The sequence below is a fragment of the Oryctolagus cuniculus genome, chromosome 9 (assembly GCF_051225735.1).
Source record: "Oryctolagus cuniculus isolate XC-2025 breed Fujian yellow rabbit chromosome 9, ASM5122573v1, whole genome shotgun sequence".
NCBI lineage: Eukaryota > Metazoa > Chordata > Mammalia > Lagomorpha > Leporidae > Oryctolagus > Oryctolagus cuniculus.
The window spans coordinates 14,779,863-14,792,332 of record NC_142875.1 but is presented as its reverse complement, the minus strand read 5'-3'; the positions used below and the strand labels follow the sequence as shown (position 1 = coordinate 14,792,332).

Here is a 12,470-nt window from a genome sequence, read left to right as displayed (position 1 = left end):
TGATATCTGGTGTAGACAGTTTTCTCCTAGCTGATACCTTCTCACAGAAGCCTCACATGGCAGAAGAGACAAATATGTTCCCTCAGGTTTCTTATATAAAGGCACTAATCCAACCCAGGAGAGTTCCACCCTCATTACCCAATCACCTCTTCAAACTTCTCACCTCCTAATACCATCACTTCACAGGTTAGGATTTTTACATAAAAAATGTTGTGGGGGTACAAACTTTTAGAAGATAGCATCTGCCTCAAACCAAATGAGCCTAGAAGCAAATTCTGCCCCAAAATGTCCGAATAAGAGACCAGTTTAGCCAATACTCTGATTCTGACTTGCCTCGTGAAATCCTAAGAAGAAAAACCAGCTAATCCCACTCAAACTTCTGGTCTACAGTATTGTGAGCTAATAAATGGATGTTGCTATAAGTCTGTACGTTTTTAGTGATTTTTGCACAGTAGTAGACACCAAGTCACAGAAACAAGTACAAGATAAATCAAACACTCACCACAAAGGTCTCAAAGCTGAAATTGGAACCAATAAGCAGTGCTTCCCAGAGTGACTCTTACGTGGGGATTGGGACAATTCAGAAGCACAGACTGAGCAGATTCCTCTGCTAAAGGCATGATGGGCTATTGAAGGTATGTATGGTGCACCAGAAACTTGGTGAGTGGCAATATTGAAGCTTTCAGTAGGTGCCTGGACTTTCTCACCCCTACAATCTCGCCTGCGGTGGGGAGTCAGTTGAGGGCAAAACAGAACTCCCCAACATGTGAGGTGCACATTGTCATTATCAGCACACACACAGCCACAGCCACTGCCAAGTTAGACACTGCTGGGGGCAGGACAGGTGGGTTATTGGAAGGACTGGCAGAGGGGGAAACTCACCAGGCAGTCTCTCTGGTCTGCCTTAGGGCAAAGCTCATTGCACAAACCAGCCTCCAACGTGCTTCGGTGCCTGCTCTCTGTCTAAACTTCTTCCTGCAGGAACAGAACACACCCCACCTCTTCCCCCTTCCCACTTAAAACACTTCCCTGAAGCCACCTTCCTGTATCTGAACATCAACGTCCAGTGAAGCATCCTTGATCAAAAGGAGGCAATTCTTGATTAGCACCAAGGGCAATAACCTCGTGTCTTACAGCACAGCCTTCTTCATACTGAGCCAAAATCCACTTCATAGCCGTACCTCTCTCAGACCCACTTTCCTCGTTGTTCAACAGGAACAAAATTAGTACCGTCTTCTAAATATCGCTGGAAAGATTATGTAAAATCATCCAAATAAGGTGTCTGACGTGATGTCTATCACATAGTCAAGGCTGGTCGGTGTTGCCTTGTTGGAGGACACATTGCAGTGCATCTATCACAGCAGGAACGCAGTGAATGGAGGCTATGACAATGCCACAGGTATGGCAGCTGTCTGAAGCCACACGAGTTCCCACCTCCTCTCCTTCAGCTGATAACCTCCAAATACATAAAGACAGATGGGCAAGCTCCCTGAAGTAGAATATATAATCAATAAGTGTTATTTCCTTAATTCTCCTAGTGTTCTCTTGTCCAAGAAAAAGTTCCACATTGCAGGTCCTTTCTTCCAGATTCCCCTTAGCAAGTTTATAAATGTCTCTCTTCCAATGAAACTCCCAAACTAAAAAGAATTCTCCAGATTAGAAGAGTTACATAGTAAATACAGAAGAGCCACAATATACCAAATATACCTTGATTTGGAAACAGAAGTGTTTTTTTCATTTGGGGGGTTTATTTTTTTTTTCAAGTATAAAATCAGACTTTACATTGATCACTTACATTTCCATTCACAGTTCTCTAATCAAATCTGACATTTTGTGAAATTTTTATTCTATGATCCATCATCCTTGCTATTTTTTCATCTGTTTTCATTCAATATGATAAAGATAATGTCTCCCTTCAGGGCAGTGGTCAGGCAGGCTGGCTGCCCATTATAAAACATTTGGGTTCCCTGAGTTTTGAGTTCCTCTCCTATAATGCTCCCACTACATGTGCAGATGTTACCATGTACTTTTTTTTTTTTTTTTGACAGGCAGAGTTTGACAGTGAGAGAGAGAGGAGAGAGACAGAGAGAAAGGTCTTCCTTTTTCCATTGGTTCACCCCCAAAGTGGCCACTACAGCCGGGGCGTTGCGGCCAGTGCACTGCGCAGATCAGAAGCCAGGAGCCAGGTGCTTCCTCCTGGTCTCCCATGCGGGTGCAGGGCCCAAGGACTTGGGCCATCCTCCACTGCACTCCCTGGCCACAGCAGAGAGCTGGACTGGAAGAGGAGCAACCGGGGACAGAATCTGGCGCCCCAACCTGGACTAGAACCCGGGGTGCCAGCACCGCAGGCAGAGGATTAGCCTAGTGAGCCGCAGCGCTGGCCACCATGTACTCTTTGTATTACCCTGTGGAAATCTGGGCTTGGGGAGCTGCACCAAATACTGATGCTTTGACCCCCACTGCCATGATAAACAGTAAGCTGACCTTTACCTTATACTTTGAAGATTTAAATCTTCTTGCAGTACACATAAAATTGTGGCAGTAAACTGTTAGCTTGCAAGTAGGATAAAATCTCACATCCTTCACAGTTCTTGACAGTTTCATGTCACTGATTCCAACAGACAGGCCTATGTATTGAAGTAATAAGTTTACATTTTATTCTTTTTTTTTTACCCATCAATTCATTCATTCAATCAACCTTTACTGAGTTCCTAATCAATGGTATATTATTTCCAAGAGACTAAGTGGACCCAACATTAGGCAAACAAAAGTCACCTATTCAAACACAAAAGCCTCATCATCATCTTCATCTTCATCATCATCATCATCATGATAAAAGTCTAGTGAGAGAAGGCAGAAAATAACTGAGCACTCAACTGAGTAAACAAAGTAATTTCAGAGAGTGAAGACGCTTGAAAGAAAAAAATCTGGGTAACAGAACAGGGGGTGACCAGGAAAGACACGGCGGGGAAGGAGGACATGAGGCTGGCTGATGAAGGGAGGTCTCTCGAGACAGATTGGAGGCGAGCTGTGGATAAGGAAACTAGCCATGAGATGGCCTTGGGAAGAATGTTCCAGAAATAGCCACTGTCATCACCCCAGGAAAGAGGATGATGTGCTCAGAAAGAAAGTCCTGAAGGCCAAGGTGAGACTGATGGGACACGAGACTGGAGAGGCAGCCAGGTCCTAGAGAGCCTTGGCAGCCCTGGATAGGGTTTGGTCATCAACCTCTACAAGCCTTTCTTAGAGCCCCACCCATAGCCCCTAATACCGTCACACAACTGTCCCCTGAAAGTGCTCACTTAGGCACCTTTCTGATGGGACACCTAGATGACCTTCTTGCTTGGAAAATCAGTGTAACTGCCCCCAAGATTTTAATGTATGACCTGTAGAAATAGGTGCATGGATGTGAATGAGTTTTTAAAGGCTGACTGTCTGTCATGGTCATCTCCAAAGGTGGAGCTTCAGAGGCCTGGCACGGAGGAGGGATTCAGGGTGGGTGCCCTCCTGGACACCAGCAGATGGGACAGCCTCCCTGCAGTCCAAGTGTAATTCCAGGACTCGGGTGTTCATCTTTGACATCAAAGAAATGATGCGGCTTCATGTATAGAGCTCCTGGTGCCTCCTAAAGTCTTATTTGGCACTTGCCACTCAACTCCTGAAAAAGAAAAAGAGGAATTTGAAGCAACATCTTGTGATGAACAAAGTCGTTAGATAATTCCATCAATTCCTTACTTCCATATGAAGCTTAAAAATAGAGTAAAACTCATTTAGTCAAAGGAACCAAATCAGTTAGATCCCCAAATAGAGTAAAACTTATCTAGTTAATCAACCAATTTAAATAAATTAAAATGCCAAATGTTAAATATCTAAAGTATGATAAAAATGTCTGAAGAAAGGCTGTCTTATTTTTCTGGTAAGTAGAGCAACTCAAAATTACCATGAACTCAGAATTTCCAGAGATTCTGCAGAACCTGATGCAATGAATGGAATGCACTATGCTACTACTGGATCTAGACAATGGTACAATTCATGAGTCTTTGAGTGTTTTGATTTTGGTTCTCTAATTCCACAGGATTCACATAATTTCATCATTAGGGACTATTTTCCCAGCAAACAAGTTTTTCATGGATAATTCACAAGGACTTGTCAGCTGTCATTACCACAAATCCTCTCCATGTTATTGATTATTCAATTGACAAGTTTGTGTTGGAGACCTACAGTCTAACGGTATCTTAGGGAGATGGAGAACTGCTGAGTGGGCATGGCCAGTTGAATTCTCTGAGCAAGAGTTTAGGAGAAGCCAGCCAGGCAGGTAAGAGCTACAAGCCTGTTTCAGGAACCTGGTCCAGGTGTGTTAGAACTGAAAAGGTTTCCAACAGGATCTATGAACAAAGTGGAGTTGACTGTAGAGCGCAACAGTGACAGATCTGCCTCCCAGTAAGTTTCCTCCCAGAGTTCAGTGAAGACAAACTAAGAGTTTTGCAAAATGGCTCAGTCACACAAAAAAATATTTACATTTTCAGGTTTAGAGAATGTATTGCTTTTAAGTCCAAAAGATCTGGAAAACCTGATGATGGGGATTTGCACTACACAGGGCTTTCTGAATGCCACTCAAGCCTGGGCTCCCAGTGTGTGCAAAGCCAGACTGCCACCTACTGACACACACAGAGGGTGGCCTGGCATTGTTTGTTCTCAAGTACAACCAAGGTGCTGGTGGTTACAGTTGATCTGCTGGACCTGAGCACTTTCTGTTAAAAAGACATTGTAGTGAAGTAAGCACTGCTTTAAGACTTGGATTATATAAATAATTTATGGTTGAGAAAAAAACCTAAGCATGTCTAATGTCTGTTGATAGATCAAAAATGAGAGGAAGTTTTCTATGTTGAGATTGAGTGGGGGCAAATACGCTTTCATTTCCAACAACAGCTCTTTATATTTCTTTAGCACAAGAAGTAAAAGAGAAGCTTGCTCCACTTAACTGAAAACTTCTTGAAGGTGGTACCTACATCTTTCTTAGTTTCCTCCTAGGCCTGTTGTCTCTCCTAATGCCTACTAGAGGCTGAATAATGGCTTGCTAAATCAGCGCTTATACATTTAACAATAAAATTAAAAATAAAATCATCTGCTTACAATTAACCAAGATAACCCTGAGTTTAGACATGTCAAGCAGCTGTAGACCTGCGGTAGCTTACTTAAACTCTGTCTCAGTGTATCCTAAGGTCCTGTCTGCTCCTGTTGTGACCCTGGGGAGGGACCTCCCTGCCCAGGATACCCCAGTGTCCGCTTTCCTCGGCAGTTTAAGAACGTTCAACAGGAGGCCGGAAGCTTGCATTGCCGTAACATGTGGGCACAACCGGAGAACCCATGCAACACAGGCTGGAGAGGAGAGAGATTAATTGAAGACTTCCCTCATTGTTATTTTTAGTTACAAAACTGCAGGAAATCAGTTCCTGTTGGAGAGTGCCTCTCTGGCTAGGAGGCAGAAACACAGGTGGGAGGAGGGTTGACCATTAATCAGAAGGAAGCCAGCAAGGAAATGGAGACAGGAAATGTGAACACCAAGATGTCCTTACTCTGGGTCAATCTCAACCTCCATCCACAGACCAGCATGCTGAAAGCTGGGAGTCGCCAGCAAACCAAGCCAGCACAGAGGAGGCACAGAATGCCAAGCCAAGAATATACACCAGGCACATTTCCCTTCTAAGGCACAGGGACATGCTCCTTTTGTACTTGGCTCTCAAATCCTTGCTAAAATTCTGGGACTCCTCCTGAAAGAAAATGCTTTCATAAGGCTTGGTATTGAAGCCAATGCCAAAATAGTGAGGGATGGAGCTTAGATTCATTGAACTTGTCAAGCCTCCATTTTCTCATCTGTGAAATGGAGACAAAATGCCTGCATTTCCCCTCCTTACAGAGCTGCTGGGGAGGCTAAAGGATAACAACAGTGAAAGCAGGGCTGCTGTGACCCTTACAGATCTTTTGCTAACTATCCTGGGAGAAAACGAAAGCTGAAACTTTAGCAAGCGCCTCACCCCCAATCAACGGGGACAGGGCAAAATCAGCCCAAGTGGAGATCTGTAGCTCTAACTGTAAAGAAGTCACGTGGCCCAAGGGGCACCCAATTTGTGCACTTGATAAGCTTCTGAGGAAAATGTCCTTACCTTTCTATTTGATTTTGTTAACAACTGACTTTTACCAACAAATATTTCTTTGCTAAAAAAGGGATAAAATTGTGCTATGTTGCAAATTAAGCCCCTGAAGATCAATAAGTTAAATGAAAGCTTACATTGTAATAGCTACCAGCTCTAAAACTTGATCTTTCATTTCCAGTGTTACATTTACCCTTTAGATATCACAGTTTGGGGGAGTAATAAAGGGTACAGGTTCAAGATCATTGTGGGAAGATCTAATTAGGTACTGTTTGGTAAACTCACTCACCCTCACCTCAGTTTGCTCATTTATAAACTAAGGAAATAATGACCTCAGGGTCTGGTAAATAACCTCTCCCTGAAAACTAACTAGTGACTTGACAATACAACTGGCCCACAGAGTTCAACCAGGGTATTTTCTAAATGAATCAGCCAGATCATATTCATTCACTCAAAATCTGTTCCAGACCTCTGGGTCCCAGGCACTATACAAACAATTAGTCTGTCACCGGGAATAAAGATGGACCACTGGATCTAGTTGGTGAGACGAAACACCAAAAGGCTGACTGCAATCCTGTGTGACGGATGCCAGCCTAGAAGGATGCTCTAAAAGTCCTTGGGTCCCCAAAGAAGGAAGTGAGCCACTCTGCCTGGGGAGATCTGAGATTTTGTAGCAGAAGGAACTCATACGGAATCTCAGAAAATGAGGAGTATTCTGGGAAGGACATTCAAGGAAGACCAGGGTATGCCGTGAAGCAGGCACAATGCAGATAAGTGAATTGGGGCAATTTGCCAGTTCAGCATGGTGAAGTCTAAAGTTTGTCTAACCACGTTGCAAGAGACAGGGGTTAGGGAAGTGGGGGCTGGGTCAGCAAAAGCATTTGGTTAAATTAAATTAAGTTTGGCCAAAATTTGCCTCTGTGCAGAATGGACTGTAATGTAACTCAATGTGGAAACAACCTGCAACCTAACTTAAGACTATAGGTCTACTCTTGTAACAAGTAGTCCAGCCTCAGCCAACCATTGCAGTCAAGCTCTCAGCCAGTCACCTACTGCAAACCTCTCAGACATGACCAGATAAGACAAGCACAGAGCTGTAACACATCAAGCTATTTCCAGATGCCACTTCCTTTTTCTGCTCACATATTCTGCCTGCCCACATGCTGGGTGGAGCTCTCTGAACCAATTTGGGGTGCTGCCCAATTCATGAATTGTTCTTTGCCCAAACCCTGCTCAATTTAATTTGTTGACATTTTTCTTTTAATAATCCCATTCTAAAGAGGATTAATATTTTATTCTAGGAAATGGGCTGGTTTTGAAAGGCTTTAAGCTAGGGAGAAAATGATCAGGTAGTATTTTTAAGAGGACTCTAGCAGCCTGAGTGAATTGGAACAAGACCTGAAGGCAGAGTTAGCAGTTAAAAATCCATCCTAGGAGTCCAGGTAGAATAGGGAATGTCTGAACCAATGCAAATTACAGGAAGGAGAGGAGGGCACATGTGAGAAAGATGTTTAAGTAGTAAGATGTAGAGGTTCTTTGAAATTGTTTGGTGAGAGTGACAGAGGCATGGTGTAAGAGGAGAAAAAAGGGAAAATTCCTTTCTGTGTGACAATTTTTTTATGTTATCCTCTACTTATACCCCACATTCTATTAATTTGTATTAACATGTAAAAATTGTACATATTTATGGCATGCATGTGTATAAAATATGTATATTGTGTACTGATCAAATTAGGATACAGGTGGTAGTGGGGTTTTAATCACAATTTTAGAGAAAATAGAAAACTTGACAATCAGGTTGACCTTCAGTTACAAAGCCCAGACAAAACCCATCAAAAGACCTGATTTTTGCAGTCTTTTATTCTATCTGGCTTGCTCAAGATAAAACAAAGAGCCAGCCAAAGGGTGGGATAGGTAACTTGTTTATAGTAAACTGTGAGCTCAGGAGGAAGGGATCACCACTCCCTTGCTATTCTTTTGGTAAAATCGGAAGCTTTCAAGGAGTGGGCAGGCAGGCACTTTTGACCAGTGGGGAAAGCAAGCACTCTGCACTCCAGTTTCCACTGACTGCCTATTCACTCGTCTGACTCCTCATGTTCCCTCCCCACTCCCCAGAATGGATCCTAGTCACATTCCCTCCCCCAGAGAAATGGACCCTAACTTCTGTTAGGGGAACTGGGTGATGATCACTCAGGCTGATTCATGCTGAAAAGGGGCATTGTTGGAACCCCAGTCAAGACAGGGGTGGCTTCTCAGCAGGAGGTGACTTCCTGAGGGGGACAAACAGCCTCTCTTTTGCTAGCAACCTTCAGTGACAGAAAATGTATAGTAAGTCCATGTACAGTAAACTGGCTCTCCGAAAAAAGAAACATGCCCATATGTATCTTTATTATAAATTTTAAAAATATAAAAAAGTGCAGTGCATAATTTGCTAGTAGTAATACTCATTGGATGAAGGTACTTCAAAAAGTTTATGTAAAATGAAATTAAAAGGTGAGTTTATTTTGCAGTAAAAAACTTGAGATCCATGCATAGTTTCTTCACAGTATGCATTTTTATGAATTTTTAAAGACTCCTCATACATTCTATATAGCTAATTATCACAGAATGTTTTCATTGATCTTTACCAAACTCTTTTGTATTAGTGAAGGCTTCCCACAGAAACAATAGACAGATGATAGATTAGGCAGAAAGATAGGTAATTGATAGATGTATAGACATTTGATATATAGACTAGATATATAGACAGACTAGATAGATGATAGATAGATAGATAGATAGACAGACAGATAGATAGATAGATAATAGATACTTATTATGAGGTATTGGCACATATGACTGCGGTGGCTGAGGAGCCCCATGTTCTGTGCCCTGTATTCAGGAGACTCGGGAAGCCAATGGTGTAGCTTGGTGGCTGAGAGTCAAGGAGCTGATGGCGCATAAAGATCCCAGTCCATTTATATAGGCCAGGGATCCAGGACCATGAAGGACAAGGGAGACCCATATCCCAGTTCAAGCAGTCAGAGTAAACCTACCCTTCTTTTTTTTAGATTAAAAGCTGATTTAATATTGCTGCAAAAGTCCCTTCAATTCAATGTCAACAACAAGTTGTATATCCTGAAACAGATGTGACTTGCCAAGCAGCTAGACCCCGGAAGGCAGCTTGTGACCACAGTTCTTGCGTGGCAGACTATGGTAGCCTGATGCCACTCAGTTACTTTCCCCCATGCCATCCCATAGCTGTCTCATGTGACAACTGGTTAAACTGAATGCATCGTCTTCTCTACTACCAGAGCCCTCATTCCCTGTCCCTCTAAAAACTGTCTCTTCCTGTTGTATTTTCTACATTTGTCATTTGTGAATGGCATCTGTGTCTCACAATTCAGGTAAAAGCCATGCACAATGTTAGGTATTTTCCATCAAATCCATTTGAATCTTGTTGCCCTCCTCTTCAATGTAGGGTAAAGGTTGAAACACCTCAATCTGGCTTGTGGGGAAGGACAAATGACACCACAAAATGTGCTGCATATAGGATAGTGTCTGTTCAGCTGTTCAGTGATACCAGATTAAATGATCCAGAAGAAGCCGCGTGTTTGAATGTGTTCTGTCCTTGAAAAATCGCTGCTACCCCATTTTCTTGTTCATCACTACTTGCTGCTGCTAGACAAAAGGAGCTGCTCTGTTATACTGATTTGAACTTTAAATAATTATAGCAACACCAACTCCAGAATTCTCAAAGCAGTTACAATGATAGAGCAACCCAAAAATAAACTGCAGAAAAATGGGTATTCTGCACTTAGTAACAGAAAAGGATAGGGTCAACCTGTCTTTGTCATTCATATCTCCAACCCCTAGATTCTCTCTACTTTTCTAAATATGAATACAATCATGATTGGCAGGTCAAACACTGACCTTAAGAAACATCACCCTTCAAAGATACTGGTTATGATTCAAAGATATACAAAACTCCACACCTCTTTCATTAAAAAAAATGAGAAACTTGGTAAGAAAAATCTAAAATATTCTTATAGCTGTCTGGGGAGCAGGTCTTAATCCTTATGCCCTCTATGCAGAGGAGGCCACTTGGACTAAAACCAAGTTGAATCCAGTACTCACTCCCTCTCCAGCTCTTCTTGTGGCTTTTCTTAGATCTTTCAGGAGACTTTGAGTGGCTCCTGTGTCTGTGACTATGATGATGACCTGGGGATTTGGAGCAGGACTGTGCTATGGATGTCTAGACCTCCTGCGGTGACGTCTGGGACTCTTGCTGCAATGCCTTTCTCTACAAGGGGATGGGATGGGCTTCTCTGTTTAGGAGATTGACTCGTATTTCTCCTGTAGCCCAGTGTAGAAGAGCGACGGGGCTAATGTACGTCTCGGTAGCACCACCGGCCATGATCAGCTGGTGGCAGTCCTTCCAACTTCTCACCTTCCTCTTCCTCCTCTTCACTGGACTCCATGTCACCCATGTCCTCTTTTTTTTATTTTTTTTTTTTAGCTTTTTTTTTTTTTTTTTTGACAGGCAGAGTGGACAGTGAGAGAGAGACAGAGAGAAAGTTCTTCCTTTGCCATTGGTTCACCCTCCAATGGCTGCTGAGGCTGGCGCGCTGTGACCAGTGCACTGCGCTGATCCGAAGCCAGGAGCCGGGCCCAAGGACTTGGGCCATCCTCCACTGCACTCCCCGGCCACAGCAGAGAGCTGGACTGGAAGAGGGGCAACTGGGACAGAATCCAGTGCCCCGACTGGGACTAGAACCTGGGGTGCCGGCGCCGCAGGCAGAGGATTAGCCTATTGAGCCGCGGTGCCGGCCACCCATGTCCTCTTCTAGAGCACTAACCCAAGTCCCCACTGCTCAGCTTCCCCTACTACATAGCGTTTCTGTAGCCCAGGCAGAACAGTATCCCAGATTCTTGCTGTGTAGCAGTTCATCAATAAACTCATCTACGCACTTTAGTTCAAACATCTCATTTTGGTTCTGGCTCTTGATTTTTCAAGTTGTTATACAAAGGCTCCAAGTACTTGTAGCAATCAATCGCAATGCCTGTCAGCCTCATGTAAAGTGTCCCCAACTACAAACATACTTGACATCTTCTATTTTTTTTTTTTTTTTTTGGACAGGCAGAGTTAGACAGTGAGAGAGAGAGAGAGAGACAGGAGAGAGACAGAGAGAAAGGTCTTCCTTTTCCATTGGTTCACTCTGCAATGGTCACTGTGGCCGGCACGCTGTGGCCGGCGCACTGCGGCCGGCGCACCCCGCTGATCCGAAGCCAGGAGCCAGGTGCTTCTCCTGGTCTCCCATGGGGTGCAGGGCCCAAGCACTTGGGCCATCCTCCACTGCACTCCCGGGCCACAGCAGAGAGCTGGACTGGAAGAGGAGCAACCGGGACAGACTCCGGCGCCCCGACCGGGACTAGAACCCAGTGTGCTGGTGCTGCAGGCAGAGGATTAGTCTATTGAGCCACAGTACCAGCAAAATCTTCATTTTTTAAAAACTCTACAATGATATCCTCCTCAGGCTGAATCTGAAGCATCTTCAAAGTTAAATATAGAAAAGGAGTTGGTTTTATGTTGCCCCCATAAACAACACCTACAGACCTTAACTCCATGGCTTTATTGACCACCGTTCCTGTTTGACTTACAGATCTTCTCCACCAGATACTGAGGATTGGTGCCGTGGATGCTATGTGCATCCTTCACAGTATGGTTTCCCATTTTAGGACGCCTCCCACCCTTCTTCTGTCTTTTTGTTCTCTATAGTCTCTCCATGAATTGGATGATGCTCACCACATTGGGAGGGGCCATATGCTTTCCCAGATCACTGTTTCCAATGCTAATTCCTTCCAGAAACATCCTCAAAGGCAAAGCTAAGCACAACATTTTACCAGCTTTCTAGGCATCCTGTGGCCCAGTCAAGTTGATACATAACTGTCACACCTTGTACCTTTAGGTAACTTAAACTTGCAAATGTATCAGAACTTGACAAATGGAACATCATTCCAATCCACTCTTTTCCCAATAACTGTATTATTAAACCTGATGGGTGATTTTCTGTTAAGCTATAGTCACCCTTGAATTAACTGTATCCATTAAGCTGAGTTTTTAGTTCTGGGAGTAAAGTCAGCTCTAATTCAGCAGGTTCTGCTGATTTCTATGACGTCGATGCCACATGAAGGCTACCAGTGTGTCGTCACTGAATGCAGACAGGAAGACACGTGCAATGGCACAGGATTGCACAGTATTTCCAACACAGAGATGAAATTGATGTAAATAACCTCAAGAGCACAAATAAAGGTAAGAGCACAGGGCAGGAATGTAAT

The 12,470-nt window shown here is 43.6% G+C and overlaps 1 pseudogene; it reads right to left on the bottom strand.

The window, feature by feature from the left end:
• Positions 1-10,977: 10,977 nt before the first annotated feature.
• On the bottom strand, positions 10,978-11,865 carry LOC108177058 (pre-mRNA-splicing factor 38A-like; annotated as a pseudogene).
• Between the last annotated feature and the right edge of the window lie 605 nt (positions 11,866-12,470).